The 19,158-nt window shown below is 40.1% G+C and overlaps 16 non-coding genes and 1 pseudogene across 16 annotated transcripts; all 17 read left to right on the top strand.

Moving 5' to 3' along the window:
- The first annotated feature begins 113 nt into the window (after nt 1-113).
- Nucleotides 114-196, top strand: trnal-uaa (transfer RNA leucine (anticodon UAA)). Its single transcript has one exon. It is a non-coding gene; the product is annotated as a tRNA-Leu (tRNA).
- A 636-nt stretch (nt 197-832) lies between these two features.
- Nucleotides 833-1,023, top strand: LOC145420820 (U2 spliceosomal RNA). The gene has a single exon (XR_013902106.1). It is a non-coding gene; the product is annotated as a U2 spliceosomal RNA (small nuclear RNA).
- A 466-nt stretch (nt 1,024-1,489) lies between these two features.
- LOC145420732 (U2 spliceosomal RNA) lies at nt 1,490-1,680 on the top strand. The gene has a single exon (XR_013902053.1). It is a non-coding gene; the product is annotated as a U2 spliceosomal RNA (small nuclear RNA).
- Nucleotides 1,681-2,529: 849 nt separating this feature from the next.
- On the top strand, nt 2,530-2,612 carry trnal-uaa (transfer RNA leucine (anticodon UAA)). The gene has a single exon. It is a non-coding gene; the product is annotated as a tRNA-Leu (tRNA).
- Nucleotides 2,613-3,248: 636 nt separating this feature from the next.
- Nucleotides 3,249-3,439, top strand: LOC145420819 (U2 spliceosomal RNA). The gene has a single exon (XR_013902105.1). It is a non-coding gene; the product is annotated as a U2 spliceosomal RNA (small nuclear RNA).
- Nucleotides 3,440-3,905: 466 nt separating this feature from the next.
- LOC145420747 (U2 spliceosomal RNA) lies at nt 3,906-4,095 on the top strand. The gene has a single exon (XR_013902068.1). It is a non-coding gene; the product is annotated as a U2 spliceosomal RNA (small nuclear RNA).
- Nucleotides 4,096-4,944: 849 nt separating this feature from the next.
- On the top strand, nt 4,945-5,027 carry trnal-uaa (transfer RNA leucine (anticodon UAA)). Its single transcript has one exon. It is a non-coding gene; the product is annotated as a tRNA-Leu (tRNA).
- A 636-nt stretch (nt 5,028-5,663) lies between these two features.
- Nucleotides 5,664-5,854, top strand: LOC145420818 (U2 spliceosomal RNA). Its single transcript, XR_013902104.1, has one exon. It is a non-coding gene; the product is annotated as a U2 spliceosomal RNA (small nuclear RNA).
- Nucleotides 5,855-6,320: 466 nt separating this feature from the next.
- Nucleotides 6,321-6,511, top strand: LOC145420731 (U2 spliceosomal RNA). The gene has a single exon (XR_013902052.1). It is a non-coding gene; the product is annotated as a U2 spliceosomal RNA (small nuclear RNA).
- An 850-nt stretch (nt 6,512-7,361) lies between these two features.
- Nucleotides 7,362-7,444, top strand: trnal-uaa (transfer RNA leucine (anticodon UAA)). The gene has a single exon. It is a non-coding gene; the product is annotated as a tRNA-Leu (tRNA).
- Nucleotides 7,445-8,080: 636 nt separating this feature from the next.
- On the top strand, nt 8,081-8,271 carry LOC145420832 (U2 spliceosomal RNA). Its single transcript, XR_013902118.1, has one exon. It is a non-coding gene; the product is annotated as a U2 spliceosomal RNA (small nuclear RNA).
- Nucleotides 8,272-9,117: 846 nt separating this feature from the next.
- Nucleotides 9,118-9,200, top strand: trnal-uaa (transfer RNA leucine (anticodon UAA)). The gene has a single exon. It is a non-coding gene; the product is annotated as a tRNA-Leu (tRNA).
- Nucleotides 9,201-9,836: 636 nt separating this feature from the next.
- LOC113007174 (U2 spliceosomal RNA) lies at nt 9,837-10,027 on the top strand. Its single transcript, XR_003269865.2, has one exon. It is a non-coding gene; the product is annotated as a U2 spliceosomal RNA (small nuclear RNA).
- Nucleotides 10,028-10,877: 850 nt separating this feature from the next.
- Nucleotides 10,878-10,960, top strand: trnal-uaa (transfer RNA leucine (anticodon UAA)). The gene has a single exon. It is a non-coding gene; the product is annotated as a tRNA-Leu (tRNA).
- Nucleotides 10,961-11,596: 636 nt separating this feature from the next.
- LOC113007187 (U2 spliceosomal RNA) lies at nt 11,597-11,787 on the top strand. The gene has a single exon (XR_013902103.1). It is a non-coding gene; the product is annotated as a U2 spliceosomal RNA (small nuclear RNA).
- Nucleotides 11,788-12,635: 848 nt separating this feature from the next.
- trnal-uaa (transfer RNA leucine (anticodon UAA)) lies at nt 12,636-12,718 on the top strand. Its single transcript has one exon. It is a non-coding gene; the product is annotated as a tRNA-Leu (tRNA).
- Nucleotides 12,719-13,354: 636 nt separating this feature from the next.
- Nucleotides 13,355-13,476, top strand: LOC145420760 (U2 spliceosomal RNA; annotated as a pseudogene).
- The last annotated feature ends 5,682 nt before the right edge of the window (nt 13,477-19,158 follow it).

Raw genomic sequence — 19,158 nt, 5'->3', positions numbered from 1 at the left:
TTTATAAGAGTCCTCCATTTATGGCTATGATCCTAACAAACAAGATTAATCCGTTTCTTTCTCCTAGCAATCTTCCTGTTTCCTAAAGGAACACGCATGCACAATATATATGCATCAGGATGGCCGAGTGGTTAAGGCGTTGGACTTAAGCTCCAATGAGCGCATGCTCTCGTGGGTTCAAACCCCACTCCTGGTATAATTTGGAGCCTCATGACTGGTAAACTGAAATGTATCTATGGGAGCAACAATGATCAATAGGAGTTTTTAGGAATTTGCTGTGATCAATATCCCCCCACCCAGTCACCCCCAAAAAAGCTGGGATGAAAGACAAATGAGAGGTCTGTGCCAAGGTCGCCCCCTCTCAGTCTTACTGTACATGTTATATGTAGAACCGTTGGCTTGTGCAATTAGGGAAAGCCCAGACATAACAGGAATACAGTTACCGGGAGGAGAAACATTAAAAATTTAACAGTATGTAATTATCATATTATGAAAACAATTATAACGCCAAGAAAGTTATAAAAATGAATTGAAGACGCTCCGTCTCAACGACCGCTGATTGGACTGCAGGCGACCACGTGATTTTGAATCTCATTAACCGGCATGCGCTGACCGGCGTTTCAGAAACTAAAGTGTCGTCATATATGTGGCGCCGTTTAAAAACTGAAACATGCCGACCATAGTTATATTGTGATGTTTCGGAGGTAAAACGTCAGTAAAACATCGACCTGTCCTCTACCATTTGTTAGAAGGCGACTGTGTTCTTCATTGTAACCATGAGTTAGAGTTGCAGTAAGCAGAATGAGTCGTTTCTGTCGTGCGATATGTGGGTATCGCTTCTCGGCCTTTTGGCTAAGATCAAGTGTAGTATCTGTTCTTATCAGTTTAATATCTGATACGTCCCCTACCCGGGGACCATATATTAAATTGATTTTTGGAGCAGGGAGATGGAATAGGGGCTTGCTCCGTCCACTCCACGCATCGACCTGGTATTGCAGTATTTCTAGGAACGGTGCACCCCCTGAAGCTGTGAAAAACAAATGGCATTTGACTCAACACTTTGTGCAAAGAAATTTCTTATACGCTAGATATATGCGTGCGTCTGCATATCTGGACATTGTCTTCGTGTAATCTTCCAAGGTTAGTCAGACTGAAATCTTGCGACTTAATATTTGTGAATGACTTACATTTAACTATTACCAGAATTACTAAATCCTGCCACTTGGACTGACACGTGGCTGGACACACACTTTCTATGGGAAATCAAAAAAATATGTCGTTTTCAACTGCAGTTACACTATTCTGGCTCCAATCCTGCAGTTACCTCTGTTGTCCACTAGAGACCAATAGAAGTCTTTAAAAACCGGAGGCTGCCATCTACAAGGACTCATGTTGATTATAGGTTTAACTCTTCTCTTTCTCTACATACTGCAGCTTTCTGTCCTCTGTGGCTGTAAATTACATCGTTTGAAAAAAAATAAACCACACAATCTTTTCTTGGCTTTTTAGCTAAAAAAAAAAAAAAAATCTGTTCTTATCAGTTTAATATCTGATACGTCCCCTACCCGGGGACCATATATTAAATTGATTTTTGGAGCAGGGAGATGGAATAGGGGCTTGCTCCGTCCACTCCACGCATCGACCTGGTATTGCAGTATTTCTAGGAACGGTGCACCCCCTGAAGCTGTGAAAAACAAATGTCATTTGACTCAACAGTTTGTGCAAAGAATTTTCTTATACGCTAGATATATGTGTGCGTCTGCATATCTGGACATTGTCTTCGTGTAATCTTCCAAGGTTAGTCAGACTGAAATGTTGCGACTTAATATTTGTGAATGACTTACATTTAACTATTACCAGAATTACTAAATCCTGCCACTTGGACTGACACGTGGCTGGACACACACTTTCTATGGGAAATCAAAAAAATATGTCGTTTTGAACTGCAGTTACACTATTCTGGCTCCAATCCTGCAGTTACCTCTGTTGTCCACTAGAGACCAATAGAAGTCTTTAAAAACCGGAGGCTGCCATCTACAAGGACTCATGTTGATTATAGGTTTAACTCTTCTCTTTCTCTACATACTGCAGCTTTCTGTCCTCTGTGGCTGTAAATTACATCGTTTGAAAAAAAAAAAAACCCACACAATTTTTTCTTGGCTTTTTAGCTAAAATCACCTGTATTGTCTGTTGTTTCCATTTGTGGATGGTTAATAGTGCAGAAGATTGTTTTTCTGTTTTCAGGATTACATGAAAACATTTGGGAACAGATCATTTTTGTATATAATAAATCTTAGGATAGTATTGGTTTTGATGATTTATAAAACAGCTGTGTGCCGTAGCCCTGGTAGTGTGGATCCTTAGTGTGTAAAGAGTAGATACCTCATGTAATATGTGTGAATGAAAATCCATGGACTTTATAAGAGTCCTCCATTTATGGCTATGATCCTAACAAACAAGATTAATCCGTTTCTTTCTCCTAGCAATCTTCCTGTTTCCTAAAGGAACACGCATGCACAATATATATGCATCAGGATGGCCGAGTGGTTAAGGCGTTGGACTTAAGCTCCAATGAGCGCATGCTCTCGTGGGTTCAAACCCCACTCCTGGTATAATTTGGAGCCTCATGACTGGTAAACTGAAATGTATCTATGGGAGCAACAATGATCAATAGGAGTTTTTAGGAATTTGCTGTGATCAATATCCCCCCACCCAGTCACCCCCAAAAAAGCTGGGATGAAAGACAAATGAGAGGTCTGTGCCAAGGTCGCCCCCTCTCAGTCTTACTGTACATGTTATATGTAGAACCGTTGGCTTGTGCAATTAGGGAAAGCCCAGACATAACAGGAATACAGTTACCGGGAGGAGAAACATTAAAAATTTAACAGTATGTAATTATCATATTATGAAAACAATTATAACGCCAAGAAAGTTATAAAAATGAATTGAAGACGCTCCGTCTCAACGACCGCTGATTGGACTGCAGGCGACCACGTGATTTTGAATCTCATTAACCGGCATGCGCTGACCGGCGTTTCAGAAACTAAAGTGTCGTCATATATGTGGCGCCGTTTAAAAACTGAAACATGCCGACCATAGTTATATTGTGATGTTTCGGAGGTAAAACGTCAGTAAAACATCGACCTGTCCTCTACCATTTGTTAGAAGGCGACTGTGTTCTTCATTGTAACCATGAGTTAGAGTTGCAGTAAGCAGAATGAGTCGTTTCTGTCGTGCGATATGTGGGTATCGCTTCTCGGCCTTTTGGCTAAGATCAAGTGTAGTATCTGTTCTTATCAGTTTAATATCTGATACGTCCCCTACCCGGGGACCATATATTAAATTGATTTTTGGAGCAGGGAGATGGAATAGGGGCTTGCTCCGTCCACTCCACGCATCGACCTGGTATTGCAGTATTTCTAGGAACGGTGCACCCCCTGAAGCTGTGAAAAACAAATGTCATTTGACTCAACAGTTTGTGCAAAGAAATTTCTTATACGCTAGATATATGCGTGCGTCTGCATATCTGGACATTGTCTTCGTGTAATCTTCCAAGGTTAGTCAGACTGAAATCTTGCGACTTAATATTTGTGAATGACTTACATTTAACTATTACCACAATTACTAAATCCTGCCACTTGGACTGACACGTGGCTGGACACACACTTTCTATGGGAAATCAAAAAAATATGTCGTTTTCAACTGCAGTTACACTATTCTGGCTCCAATCCTGCAGTTACCTCTGTTGTCCACTAGAGACCAATAGAAGTCTTTAAAAACCGGAGGCTGCCATCTACAAGGACTCATGTTGATTATAGGTTTAACTCTTCTCTTTCTCTACATACTGCAGCTTTCTGTCCTCTGTGGCTGTAAATTACATCGTTTGAAAAAAAATAAACCACACAATCTTTTCTTGGCTTTTTAGCTAAAAAAAAAAAAAAATCTGTTCTTATCAGTTTAATATCTGATACGTCCCCTACCCGGGGACCATATATTAAATTGATTTTTGGAGCAGGGAGATGGAATAGGGGCTTGCTCCGTCCACTCCACGCATCGACCTGGTATTGCAGTATTTCTAGGAACGGTGCACCCCCTGAAGCTGTGAAAAACAAATGTCATTTGACTCAACAGTTTGTGCAAAGAATTTTCTTATACGCTAGATATATGTGTGCGTCTGCATATCTGGACATTGTCTTCGTGTAATCTTCCAAGGTTAGTCAGACTGAAATGTTGCGACTTAATATTTGTGAATGACTTACATTTAACTATTACCAGAATTACTAAATCCTGCCACTTGGACTGACACGTGGCTGGACACACACTTTCTATGGGAAATCAAAAAAATATGTCGTTTTGAACTGCAGTTACACTATTCTGGCTCCAATCCTGCAGTTACCTCTGTTGTCCACTAGAGACCAATAGAAGTCTTTAAAAACCGGAGGCTGCCATCTACAAGGACTCATGTTGATTATAGGTTTAACTCTTCTCTTTCTCTACATACTGCAGCTTTCTGTCCTCTGTGGCTGTAAATTACATCGTTTGAAAAAAAAAAAAACCCACACAATTTTTTCTTGGCTTTTTAGCTAAAATCACCTGTATTGTCTGTTGTTTCCATTTGTGGATGGTTAATAGTGCAGAAGATTGTTTTTCTGTTTTCAGGATTACATGAAAACATTTGGGAACAGATCATTTTTGTATATAATAAATCTTAGGATAGTATTGGTTTTGATGATTTATAAAACAGCTGTGTGCCGTAGCCCTGGTAGTGTGGATCCTTAGTGTGTAAAGAGTAGATACCTCATGTAATATGTGTGAATGAAAATCCATGGACTTTATAAGAGTCCTCCATTTATGGCTATGATCCTAACAAACAAGATTAATCCGTTTCTTTCTCCTAGCAATCTTCCTGTTTCCTAAAGGAACACGCATGCACAATATATATGCATCAGGATGGCCGAGTGGTTAAGGCGTTGGACTTAAGCTCCAATGAGCGCATGCTCTCGTGGGTTCAAACCCCACTCCTGGTATAATTTGGAGCCTCATGACTGGTAAACTGAAATGTATCTATGGGAGCAACAATGATCAATAGGAGTTTTTAGGAATTTGCTGTGAGCAATATCCCCCCACCCAGTCACCCCCAAAAAAGCTGGGATGAAAGACAAATGAGAGGTCTGTGCCAAGGTCGCCCCCTCTCAGTCTTACTGTACATGTTATATGTAGAACCGTTGGCTTGTGCAATTAGGGAAAGCCCAGACATAACAGGAATACAGTTACCGGGAGGAGAAACATTAAAAATTTAACAGTATGTAATTATCATATTATGAAAACAATTATAACGCCAAGAAAGTTATAAAAATGAATTGAAGACGCTCCGTCTCAACGACCGCTGATTGGACTGCAGGCGACCACGTGATTTTGAATCTCATTAACCGGCATGCGCTGACCGGCGTTTCAGAAACTAAAGTGTCGTCATATATGTGGCGCCGTTTAAAAACTGAAACATGCCGACCATAGTTATATTGTGATGTTTCGGAGGTAAAACGTCAGTAAAACATCGACCTGTCCTCTACCATTTGTTAGAAGGCGACTGTGTTCTTCATTGTAACCATGAGTTAGAGTTGCAGTAAGCCGAATGAGTCGTTTCTGTCGTGCGATATGTGGGTATCGCTTCTCGGCCTTTTGGCTAAGATCAAGTGTAGTATCTGTTCTTATCAGTTTAATATCTGATACGTCCCCTACCCGGGGACCATATATTAAATTGATTTTTGGAGCAGGGAGATGGAATAGGGGCTTGCTCCGTCCACTCCACGCATCGACCTGGTATTGCAGTATTTCTAGGAACGGTGCACCCCCTGAAGCTGTGAAAAACAAATGGCATTTGACTCAACAGTTTGTGCAAAGAAATTTCTTATACGCTAGATATATGCGTGCGTCTGCATATCTGGACATTGTCTTCGTGTAATCTTCCAAGGTTAGTCAGACTGAAATCTTGCGACTTAATATTTGTGAATGACTTACATTTAACTATTACCACAATTACTAAATCCTGCCACTTGGACTGACACGTGGCTGGACACACACTTTCTATGGGAAATCAAAAAAATATGTCGTTTTCAACTGCAGTTACACTATTCTGGCTCCAATCCTGCAGTTACCTCTGTTGTCCACTAGAGACCAATAGAAGTCTTTAAAAACCGGAGGCTGCCATCTACAAGGACTCATGTTGATTATAGGTTTAACTCTTCTCTTTCTCTACATACTGCAGCTTTCTGTCCTCTGTGGCTGTAAATTACATCGTTTGAAAAAAAATAAACCACACAATCTTTTCTTGGCTTTTTAGCTAAAAAAAAAAAAAAAATCTGTTCTTATCAGTTTAATATCTGATACGTCCCCTACCCGGGGACCATATATTAAATTGATTTTTGGAGCAGGGAGATGGAATAGGGGCTTGCTCCGTCCACTCCACGCATCGACCTGGTATTGCAGTATTTCTAGGAACGGTGCACCCCCTGAAGCTGTGAAAAACAAATGTCATTTGACTCAACAGTTTGTGCAAAGAATTTTCTTATACGCTAGATATATGTGTGCGTCTGCATATCTGGACATTGTCTTCGTGTAATCTTCCAAGGTTAGTCAGACTGAAATGTTGCGACTTAATATTTGTGAATGACTTACATTTAACTATTACCAGAATTACTAAATCCTGCCACTTGGACTGACACGTGGCTGGACACACACTTTCTATGGGAAATCAAAAAAATATGTCGTTTTGAACTGCAGTTACACTATTCTGGCTCCAATCCTGCAGTTACCTCTGTTGTCCACTAGAGACCAATAGAAGTCTTTAAAAACCGGAGGCTGCCATCTACAAGGACTCATGTTGATTATAGGTTTAACTCTTCTCTTTCTCTACATACTGCAGCTTTCTGTCCTCTGTGGCTGTAAATTACATCGTTTGAAAAAAAAAAAAAACCCACACAATTTTTTCTTGGCTTTTTAGCTAAAATCACCTGTATTGTCTGTTGTTTCCATTTGTGGATGGTTAATAGTGCAGAAGATTGTTTTTCTGTTTTCAGGATTACATGAAAACATTTGGGAACAGATCATTTTTGTATATAATAAATCTTAGGATAGTATTGGTTTTGATGATTTATAAAACAGCTGTGTGCCGTAGCCCTGGTAGTGTGGATCCTTAGTGTGTAAAGAGTAGATACCTCATGTAATATGTGTGAATGAAAATCCATGGACTTTATAAGAGTCCTCCATTTATGGCTATGATCCTAACAAACAAGATTAATCCGTTTCTTTCTCCTAGCAATCTTCCTGTTTCCTAAAGGAACACGCATGCACAATATATATGCATCAGGATGGCCGAGTGGTTAAGGCGTTGGACTTAAGCTCCAATGAGCGCATGCTCTCGTGGGTTCAAACCCCACTCCTGGTATAATTTGGAGCCTCATGACTGGTAAACTGAAATGTATCTATGGGAGCAACAATGATCAATAGGAGTTTTTAGGAATTTGCTGTGAGCAATATCCCCCCACCCAGTCACCCCCAAAAAAGCTGGGATGAAAGACAAATGAGAGGTCTGTGCCAAGGTCGCCCCCTCTCAGTCTTACTGTACATGTTATATGTAGAACCGTTGGCTTGTGCAATTAGGGAAAGCCCAGACATAACAGGAATACAGTTACCGGGAGGAGAAACATTAAAAATTTAACAGTATGTAATTATCATATTATGAAAACAATTATAACGCCAAGAAAGTTATAAAAATGAATTGAAGACGCTCCGTCTCAACGACCGCTGATTGGACTGCAGGCGACCACGTGATTTTGAATCTCATTAACCGGCATGCGCTGACCGGCGTTTCAGAAACTAAAGTGTCGTCATATATGTGGCGCCGTTTAAAAACTGAAACATGCCGACCATAGTTATATTGTGATGTTTCGGAGGTAAAACGTCAGTAAAACATCGACCTGTCCTCTACCATTTGTTAGAAGGCGACTGTGTTCTTCATTGTAACCATGAGTTAGAGTTGCAGTAAGCAGAATGAGTCGTTTCTGTCGTGCGATATGTGGGTATCGCTTCTCGGCCTTTTGGCTAAGATCAAGTGTAGTATCTGTTCTTATCAGTTTAATATCTGATACGTTCCCTACCCGGGGACCATATATTAAATTGATTTTTGGAGCAGGGAGATGGAATAGGGGCTTGCTCCGTCCACTCCACGCATCGACCTGGTATTGCAGTATTTCTAGGAACGGTGCACCCCCTGAAGCTGTGAAAAACAAATGTCATTTGACTCAACAGTTTGTGCAAAGAATTTTCTTATACGCTAGATATATGTGTGCGTCTGCATATCTGGACATTGTCTTCGTGTAATCTTCCAAGGTTAGTCAGACTGAAATCTTGCGACTTAATATTTGTGAATGACTTACATTTAACTATTACCAGAATTACTAAATCCTGCCACTTGGACTGACACGTGGCTGGACACACACTTTCTATGGGAAATCAAAAAAATATGTCGTTTTGAACTGCAGTTACACTATTCTGGCTCCAATCCTGCAGTTACCTCTGTTGTCCACTAGAGACCAATAGAAGTCTTTAAAAACCGGAGGCTGCCATCTACAAGGACTCATGTTGATTATAGGTTTAACTCTTCTCTTTCTCTACATACTGCAGCTTTCTGTCCTCTGTGGCTGTAAATTACATCGTTTGAAAAAAAAAACCCACACAATTTTTTCTTGGCTTTTTAGCTAAAATCACCTGTATTGTCTGTTGTTTCCATTTGTGGATGGTTAATAGTGCAGAAGATTGTTTTTCTGTTTTCAGGATTACATGAAAACATTTGGGAACAGATCATTTTTGTATATAATAAATCTTAGGATAGTATTGGTTTTGATGATTTATAAAACAGCTGTGTGCCGTAGCCCTGGTAGTGTGGATCCTTAGTGTGTAAAGAGTAGATACCTCATGTAATATGTGTGAATGAAAATCCATGGACTTTATAAGAGTCCTCCATTTATGGCTATGATCCTAACAAACAAGATTAATCCGTTTCTTTCTCCTAGCAATCTTCCTGTTTCCTAAAGGAACACGCATGCACAATATATATGCATCAGGATGGCCGAGTGGTTAAGGCGTTGGACTTAAGCTCCAATGAGCGCATGCTCTCGTGGGTTCAAACCCCACTCCTGGTATAATTTGGAGCCTCATGACTGGTAAACTGAAATGTATCTATGGGAGCAACAATGATCAATAGGAGTTTTTAGGAATTTGCTGTGAGCAATATCCCCCCACCCAGTCACCCCCAAAAAAGCTGGGATGAAAGACAAATGAGAGGTCTGTGCCAAGGTCGCCCCCTCTCAGTCTTACTGTACATGTTATATGTAGAACCGTTGGCTTGTGCAATTAGGGAAAGCCCAGACATAACAGGAATACAGTTACCGAGAGGAGAAACATTAAAAATTTAACAGTATGTAATTATCATATTATGAAAACAATTATAACGCCAAGAAAGTTATAAAAATGAATTGAAGACGCTCCGTCTCAACGACCGCTGATTGGACTGCAGGCGACCACGTGATTTTGAATCTCATTAACCGGCATGCGCTGACCGGCGTTTCAGAAACTAAAGTGTCGTCATATATGTGGCGCCGTTTAAAAACTGAAACATGCCGACCATAGTTATATTGTGATGTTTCGGAGGTAAAACGTCAGTAAAACATCGACCTGTCCTCTACCATTTGTTAGAAGGCGACTGTGTTCTTCATTGTAACCATGAGTTAGAGTTGCAGTAAGCAGAATGAGTCGTTTCTGTCGTGCGATATGTGGGCATCGCTTCTCGGCCTTTTGGCTAAGATCAAGTGTAGTATCTGTTCTTATCAGTTTAATATCTGATACGTTCCCTACCCGGGGACCATATATTAAATTGATTTTTGGAGCAGGGAGATGGAATAGGGGCTTGCTCCGTCCACTCCACGCATCGACCTGGTATTGCAGTATTTCTAGGAACGGTGCACCCCCTGAAGCTGTGAAAAACAAATGGTATTTGACTCAACAGTTTGTGCAAAGAATTTTATTATACGCTAGATATATGTGTGCGTCTGCATATCTGGACATTGTCTTCGTGTAATCTTCCAAGGTTAGTCAGACTGAAATCTTGCGACTTAATATTTGTGAATGACTTACATTTAACTATTACCACAATTACTAAATCCTGCCACTTGGACTGACACGTGGCTGGACACACACTTTCTATGGGAAATCAAAAAAATATGTCGTTTTGAACTGCAGTTACACTATTCTGGCTCCAATCCTGCAGTTACCTCTGTTGTCCACTAGAGACCAATAGAAGTCTTTAAAAACCGGAGGCTGCCATCTACAAGGACTCATGTTGATTATAGGTTTAACTCTTCTCTTTCTCTACATACTGCAGCTTTCTGTCCTCTGTGGCTGTAAATTACATCGTTTGAAAAAAAAAAAAAACCCACACAATTTTTTCTTGGCTTTTTAGCTAAAATCACCTGTATTGTCTGTTGTTTCCATTTGTGGATGGTTAATAGTGCAGAAGATTGTTTTTCTGTTTTCAGGATTACATGAAAACATTTGGGAACAGATCATTTTTGTATATAATAAATCTTAGGATAGTATTGGTTTTGATGATTTATAAAACAGCTGTGTGCCGTAGCCCTGGTAGTGTGGATCCTTAGTGTGTAAAGAGTAGATACCTCATGTAATATGTGTGAATGAAAATCCATGGACTTTATAAGAGTCCTCCATTTATGGCTATGATCCTAACAAACAAGATTAATCCGTTTCTTTCTCCTACCAATCTTCCTGTTTCCTAAAGGAACACGCATGCACAATATATATGCATCAGGATGGCCGAGTGGTTAAGGCGTTGGACTTAAGCTCCAATGAGCGCATGCTCTCGTGGGTTCAAACCCCACTCCTGGTATAATTTGGAGCCTCATGACTGGTAAACTGAAATGTATCTATGGGAGCAACAATGATCAATAGGAGTTTTTAGGAATTTGCTGTGAGCAATATCCCCCCACCCAGTCACCCCCAAAAAAGCTGGGATGAAAGACAAATGAGAGGTCTGTGCCAAGGTCGCCCCCTCTCAGTCTTACTGTACATGTTATATGTAGAACCGTTGGCTTGTGCAATTAGGGAAAGCCCAGACATAACAGGAATACAGTTACCGGGAGGAGAAACATTAAAAATTTAACAGTATGTAATTATCATATTATGAAAACAATTATAACGCCAAGAAAGTTATAAAAATGAATTGAAGACGCTCCGTCTCAACGACCGCTGATTGGACTGCAGGCGACCACGTGATTTTGAATCTCATTAACCGGCATGCGCTGACCGGCGTTTCAGAAACTAAAGTGTCGTCATATATGTGGCGCCGTTTAAAAACTGAAACATGCCGACCATAGTTATATTGTGATGTTTCGGAGGTAAAACGTCAGTAAAACATCGACCTGTCCTCTACCATTTGTTAGAAGGCGACTGTGTTCTTCATTGTAACCATGAGTTAGAGTTGCAGTAAGCAGAATGAGTCGTTTCTGTCGTGCGATATGTGGGTATCGCTTCTCGGCCTTTTGGCTAAGATCAAGTGTAGTATCTGTTCTTATCAGTTTAATATCTGATACGTCCCCTACCCGGGGACCATATATTAAATTGATTTTTGGAGCAGGGAGATGGAATAGGGGCTTGCTCCGTCCACTCCACGCATCGACCTGGTATTGCAGTATTTCTAGGAACGGTGCACCCCCTGAAGCTGTGAAAAACAAATGTCATTTGACTCAACAGTTTGTGCAAAGAATTTTCTTATACGCTAGATATATGTGTGCGTCTGCATATCTGGACATTGTCTTCGTGTAATCTTCCAAGGTTAGTCAGACTGAAATCTTGCGACTTAATATTTGTGAATGACTTACATTTAACTATTACCAGAATTACTAAATCCTGCCACTTGGACTGACACGTGGCTGGACACACACTTTCTATGGGAAATCAAAAAAATATGTCGTTTTGAACTGCAGTTACACTATTCTGGCTCCAATCCTGCAGTTACCTCTGTTGTCCACTAGAGACCAATAGAAGTCTTTAAAAACCGGAGGCTGCCATCTACAAGGACTCATGTTGATTATAGGTTTAACTCTTCTCTTTCTCTACATACTGCAGCTTTCTGTCCTCTGTGGCTGTAAATTACATCGTTTGAAAAAAAAAAACCCACACAATTTTTTCTTGGCTTTTTAGCTAAAATCACCTGTATTGTCTGTTGTTTCCATTTGTGGATGGTTAATAGTGCAGAAGATTGTTTTTCTGTTTTCAGGATTACATGAAAACATTTGGGAACAGATCATTTTTGTATATAATAAATCTTAGGATAGTATTGGTTTTGATGATTTATAAAACAGCTGTGTGCCGTAGCCCTGGTAGTGTGGATCCTTAGTGTGTAAAGAGTAGATACCTCATGTAATATGTGTGAATGAAAATCCATGGACTTTATAAGAGTCCTCCATTTATGGCTATGATCCTAACAAACAAGATTAATCCGTTTCTTTCTCCTAGCAATCTTCCTGTTTCCTAAAGGAACACGCATGGCACAATATATATGCATCAGGATGGCCGAGTGGTTAAGGCGTTGGACTTAAGCTCCAATGAGCGCATGCTCTCGTGGGTTCAAACCCCACTCCTGGTATAATTTGGAGCCTCATGACTGGTAAACTGAAATGTATCTATGGGAGCAACAATGATCAATAGGAGTTTTTAGGAATTTGCTGTGAGCAATATCCCCCCACCCAGTCACCCCCAAAAAAGCTGGGATGAAAGACAAATGAGAGGTCTGTGCCAAGGTCGCCCCCTCTCAGTCTTACTGTACATGTTATATGTAGAACCGTTGGCTTGTGCAATTAGGGAAAGCCCAGACATAACAGGAATACAGTTACCGGGAGGAGAAACATTAAAAATTTAACAGTATGTAATTATCATATTATGAAAACAATTATAACGCCAAGAAAGTTATAAAAATGAATTGAAGACGCTCCGTCTCAACGACCGCTGATTGGACTGCAGGCGACCACGTGATTTTGAATCTCATTAACCGGCATGCGCTGACCGGCGTTTCAGAAACTAAAGTGTCGTCATATATGTGGCGCCGTTTAAAAACTGAAACATGCCGACCATAGTTATATTGTGATGTTTCGGAGGTAAAACGTCAGTAAAACATCGACCTGTCCTCTACCATTTGTTAGAAGGCGACTGTGTTCTTCATTGTAACCATGAGTTAGAGTTGCAGTAAGCAGAATGAGTCGTTTCTGTCGTGCCATATGTGGGTATCGCTTCTCGGCCATTTGGCTAAGATCAAGTGTAGTATCTGTTCTTATCAGTTTAATATCTGATACGTCCCCTACCCGGGGACCATATATTAAATTGATTTTTGGAGCAGGGAGATGGAATAGGAGGGCGATGGTATTTGGAACTGGAAGGGGAAGATGGCAGAGGTGGAAAGGAAATTACGATTATGGAAAATGAGGAAGCTTACAATTACTGGGAAGGTGTTAGTGATAAAGAGTGAGGTGGTGCCGAAATTATTGTATCTAGGCTATGTGTTCCCGATGCCACAAGTATTTAGAGCACAAATAATGAGGGGAATATTTAACTTTATATGGGGAGGTTACGAGTACGTAAAGAGAGTACAAATGTATCAGGAGGTTGCTGATGGGGGAAAAGGGGTACCGAACATTCCGTTAAAGTTAGATACGATTTTTTATGCAAATGTGTGTACGCTGTTAAAGAAGCCATATATTCATAAATGTCAGATATTGTTATGGTTCTGGTTAGCTATTCCATACCGGTTTTTAATTGGGTGGGAAAATCAGGGGCCGAAGGCAGAGACAAGACCAGAATACTTTCAGAGGATGGTTAAGTGGGGAAAGAGACATATAGAGTGCAGGGAGGTGGATACAATACAAAATCATAAACTTCTGTATAAAAAACTGGCGAGGAATGCTAACTACAACCAGGGGATAGTGAGTTCGGAAGTTTGGGAATACGCACAGGATAAGAGTTATAAGAATGTTTTGAAAGATTTTAATTGGATGCACCTACATAGGAAATTACCTGTAAGGACTACGATGTATGCACATAATTTGGGGAAGTTAAAAGAATGTCCGAGGGATAATTGCACAGAGGAAGAAACGATTGAACACGTCCTATGGGGGTGCAAATATGCAAAAAAGGTATGGGCTGGAATGAAGAGGAGGTATAAGGGACTAGAGGCTTTGACATATGAGGAAATAACTTATCTTAGGCCTAAGGATAAAAAGAAGGAGGAAAATAAAATACGTTGTATGTTGTTATCAATTACAAAACTTAAGATATGGAGGGCAAGACAGGGGTATATAAAGGGGGGGTATGAATGGAAAGAGATGGGAACAATAAAGGATATAGAGAGGGAATTTGAGGGGATATATCGGCATGAATTACAAAGATGGGGAATAGACACGATTAAGGACAGGTGGAAGGATTATTATGAATGATGTAAAAGATGTTTTTGTGAAATATGAAAAGTATTCAATGGAATGTTGAGCAAATGGAAATGTAAGATGGTGTTGTAAGTAAAAAGAAAAAAGAAAAAATCTGAAAAAAAAAAAAAAAAAATCTGTTCTTATCAGTTACAAGGCGAGAAGCAATGTAGGATGGCGGCGACGTCGGCCAATTTTTCGGAGAGGAATACATGGTCGTATGGAACGAGGAATACCTTGAGATTTGAACTAATGGATAAAGAAAAGGATTTTCATGACAGAATTAATTTCGGACGAAGGATTCTTTATGATGCATTGAAGGTACAACCAGAGGAAATCTACTGCCTCCAGCAAAGCACGGCAAGTAAGCACTATGACGTGACTTTTTGCACGGGAGAGTACGCGGAGGAGGTGAGAAAGAGATGTGGTACAGAAGAAAATGAAGAACTAAAAAAATATATGGTAACCCCGTTATACAGGAACGATTATAGGATTTTAACGGTGCACATGTATAATCCCTGGGTTACAGAAGAGACCATTAAGTACTTCCTGGGGCGGTACGTTACAGTGCTCCCAGGGGTACGAAAAATAAAAGACGGGCTAGGCCTATGGACTGGAAAAAGACAGTTTCGGGTAAAACTTAAAATGGATATGACAACGGAAGATGGATACTGCCACCCGCCTGCAGTGTTTTCCATCGGAGCAGACAGAGGTTTTTTGGTGTATGCAGGACAGCCACAAGCATGCAGAAAATGCGGCAGTACGGGACATAATGCAGACAATTGTGAGCAGGTGAGGTGTAGGAGCTGCGGGAAAAATGGCCATATCACAAGAGATTGCAAAGAGCCTAGAAGGTGTCACTTATGTGGCTCAGATACACATATGGCAAGAGATTGCACTAGGCCCAGATCATATTCGGAAGCAGCTAAAGCAGGGACCGAGGTAGAGCGGTATGAAGAAACGGATATAGGAACAAATATTGGGGAAAGCGCACAAGAGGCGCCACCAGCAGAAAGGAATCAGACTAATGAGGAAGAAGAGGGGGGGGGAGAGGATGGGGCCGAACAAGGAAAAGAAGAAGGCGATAAGATGGGGGAGAAAAATGGGGAGAAGCAGTGCGAAGAAGGACAAATATGGGAAGTGGCAGCTAAGCCACGAAGAAAGTCGGCCAAAAGGCGTAGGAAAGTGAGCTCGGGAGTCCCTCCAGGAGAGACTAATTTGAAAGAAGGTAAAGGAGAGCGGATGGAAGAGGGAGGGGAGATGGGAGCGTATGTGTTGAGAGGGACGCAGACTGAATGTATGCACACACCAATGAGTGATTTAACGAGTGATGGAGACGTTGAAGAAGAAGAAGTAGAAAGTGAAGAAAAATCGGAAGATTCATTTATAAAAAATTTGCTGGCGCAAGTCAACATGGACTAATAAGGGAGGGGAAAATGGACGACAGAGGTTTTTCTTTTTTTTCTTTTTCGGCTCTAATTTTGTAAAGTTTTCCTTTTTTTCAGGGGATATGAAGATCAAAAAGACAACTAGGAGATGGTATCTGTTTTTTCTTTTGTTTCTTTGTTATAAAATTATTAAGTGCCCTCTGCTTAGGTGTATAGATACCCCTTTTTTTACTACAAAATGGTGAGGTTCCGAATAATTACGTTAAATGTAAGGGGGTTAAAAAATGCCAGAAAAAGACAAATGGTATATGAATTTCTGTTGTTCTATAATTTTGATGTATGTTTATTACAGGAGGTACATTTGAAGGACGAGAAGGATGTTGTTATTTTTTCGGAGCAGTGGAGGGGGGGTGAATCGGCATGGAGTATAGGAGGAGTATATGGGACAGGGGTGGGAGTGTTGTGTGGAAATAAAAGTATAAAAATAAAAGAAAGTTATACGGTGATACAGGGAAGAGTGATGGTGGTAGATGTAGAAAAAAACGGGGTCCAAAGCCGGATAATAAATGTGTATGCACATGTGGATCCAAAACAAAGAAGAGAACTCCTTTTGTCGATGGACACTTGTTTTATTACAAGGAAAAATATTATAGTGGGAGGGGATTTTAATGTATCTTTAGAAAAAGAAAAATTTTCTCTCCCATTAAAGACATTTATAAGACAATACGGGTTAACGGATGTTATGGGCAGACTTCTGGGGAAAAAAGTAGGGTATACATGGAGGAATACAAGGGGGGTACAGAGTAGGTTGGACTATATTTTGATAGATAAAAAGTGTAAAATTAAAGGGGGAAAAACGATTCCGGTTCTACTCACGGATCACCAGGCGGTAGAGGTGGATTTGGAGATAGAAGGGATGGAATACGGGAAGGGATATTGGAAATTAAATAATGAGGTGTTAAAGGAAAAAGATTATAGGGATAAATTTTTAGAGATCTTCCCTTTATGGGTGAAAGTAAAAGAACTTTATGGAAAAAAAGGGGATTGGTGGGAGGATGTAAAATGCAAGATAAAAAAATTTACGATAGAATATTGTACAGATAGATCTAAACGTAGAAAAGAAGAATTTAATATGTTACAAAAAGAGATAGAACATATCTATGTTATACAAAAGGAGGGGAAGGAAAAAAATGTAGATTTGAAAATTGAAGACTTAAAGGTGAGGCAAGAAGAGTTATTAGAGAGGAAGGCAAGAGCAGAAACATATAAATTAAAACAGAAAGAGTATGAGGAAGATGAAAGGTGTTCCGCATATTTTTTTAAAAAGATGAAAAGTAGGGATAAAAGGGGGGTTATAGAGAAATTGGAAAAGGATGGGAAGGAGATTATAGGGAGGGAAAGTATGTTGGGGGTAGTAAAAGAATATTACGAGGATTTATTTAGAAAAGAAAAAGTAGGGACAGAAAAAAGAGATGTTCTTTTGGGGTCATTAAAGAGGAGATTAGTAGAGGAAGATAGGGAGTTTCTGGAAAGGGAAATAACGATGGAAGAGGCATATAAGGTGGTAAAGGGAATGAAGGTAAATAGGGTACCAGGAATAGATGGATTAACGAAAGAATTTTATGAGGTATTTTGGGGAGTGATAGGGTCACATTTGTTGGAGGTCTTTAAAGAAATATTAGAGGGGGAAGAGATGGCGGAGAGTATGAGGACGGGTGTGATTTCGTTATTATTTAAGAAAGGGAATCCTCATTTACTTGATAATTATAGACCTCTCACTATGTTATGCGTAGATTATAAGATTTTAAGTAAGATAATTGCAAATAGATTGGTAGGGGTAATGTCGGATATAGTGGGAAGTGATCAAACGTGTGGGGTGAAGGGGAGACAAATTTCATGGAATATACAATTACATAGGGACATACTTGCATATGTAAAGGATAGAAAAATGGCGGCAATCTGTGTAAGTTTAGACCAACAAAAGGCATTTGATAGGCTAGATTACGAAATTTTGTGGGAGGTAATGACTAAGATGGGCTTGGGAAAACAATTTATAAGGTGGGTGAGGATCCTTTATAAAGAGATATATTCAAAAATCAAATTGAACGGGTTCCTCACGGAAAAAGTTCATCAAGCGAGGGGGTTGAGACAAGGGTGCCCGTTATCGGTGGTACTCTATGTATTATATGCTGAACCATTGGCTTGTGCAATTCGGGAGAATAAAAGAGTGAGGGGGATAATGATGCCGGGGGGGGGAATGTTTGAAAATATCTCAATATGCGGATGATACTATACTATATTTAGCGGACGACGACAGTTTAAGAGAAGTTGTGGAAATATTAAAAATATATGAAGAAGTTACAGGATCAAAAATAAATAAGGAAAAGACAAAATATAAGTACTTGGGGACGTGGGAAGGTAGAAGGGAAAATATTTGTGATTATACTTTGTGTGAAGGTCCTATGGACATTCTAGGAATTTCTTTTGGGAATAAGGAGGGCGATGCTATTTGGAACTGGAAGGGGAAGATGGCAGAGGTGGAAAGGAAATTACGACTATGGAAAATGAGGAAGCTTACAATTACTGGGAAGGTGTTAGTGATAAAGAGTGAGGTGGTGCCGAAATTATTGTATCTAGGCTATGTGTTCCCGATGCCACAAGTATTTAGAGCACAAATAACGAGGGGAATATTTAACTTTATATGGGGAGGTTACGAGTACGTAAAGAGAGTACAAATGTATCAGGAGGTTGCCGATGGGGGAAAAGGGGTACCGAACATTCCGTTAAAGTTAGATACGATTTTTTATGCAAATGTGTGTACGCTGTTAAAGAAGCCATATATTCATAAATGTCAGATATTGTTATGGTTCTGGTTAGCTATTCCATACCGGTTTTTAATTGGGTGGGAAAATCAGGGGCCGAAGGCAGAGACAAGACCAGAATACTTTCAGAGGATGGTTAAGTGGGGAAAGAGACATATAGAGTGCAGGGAGGTGGATACAATACAAAATCATAAACTTCTGTATAAAAAACTGGTGAGGAATGCTAACTACAACCAGGGGATAGTGAGTTCGGAAGTTTGGGAATACGCACAGGATAAGAGTTATAAGAATGTTTTGAAAGATTTTAATTGGATGCACCTACATAGGAAATTACCTGTAAGGACTACGATGTATGCACATAATTTGGGGAAGTTAAAAGAATGTCCGAGGGATAATTGCACAGAG

The sequence above is a fragment of the Astatotilapia calliptera genome, chromosome 15 (genome assembly GCF_964374335.1).
Source record: "Astatotilapia calliptera chromosome 15, fAstCal68.1, whole genome shotgun sequence".
Lineage (NCBI taxonomy): Eukaryota > Metazoa > Chordata > Actinopteri > Cichliformes > Cichlidae > Astatotilapia > Astatotilapia calliptera.
This window is presented reverse-complemented; position numbering and strand designations above follow the sequence as displayed.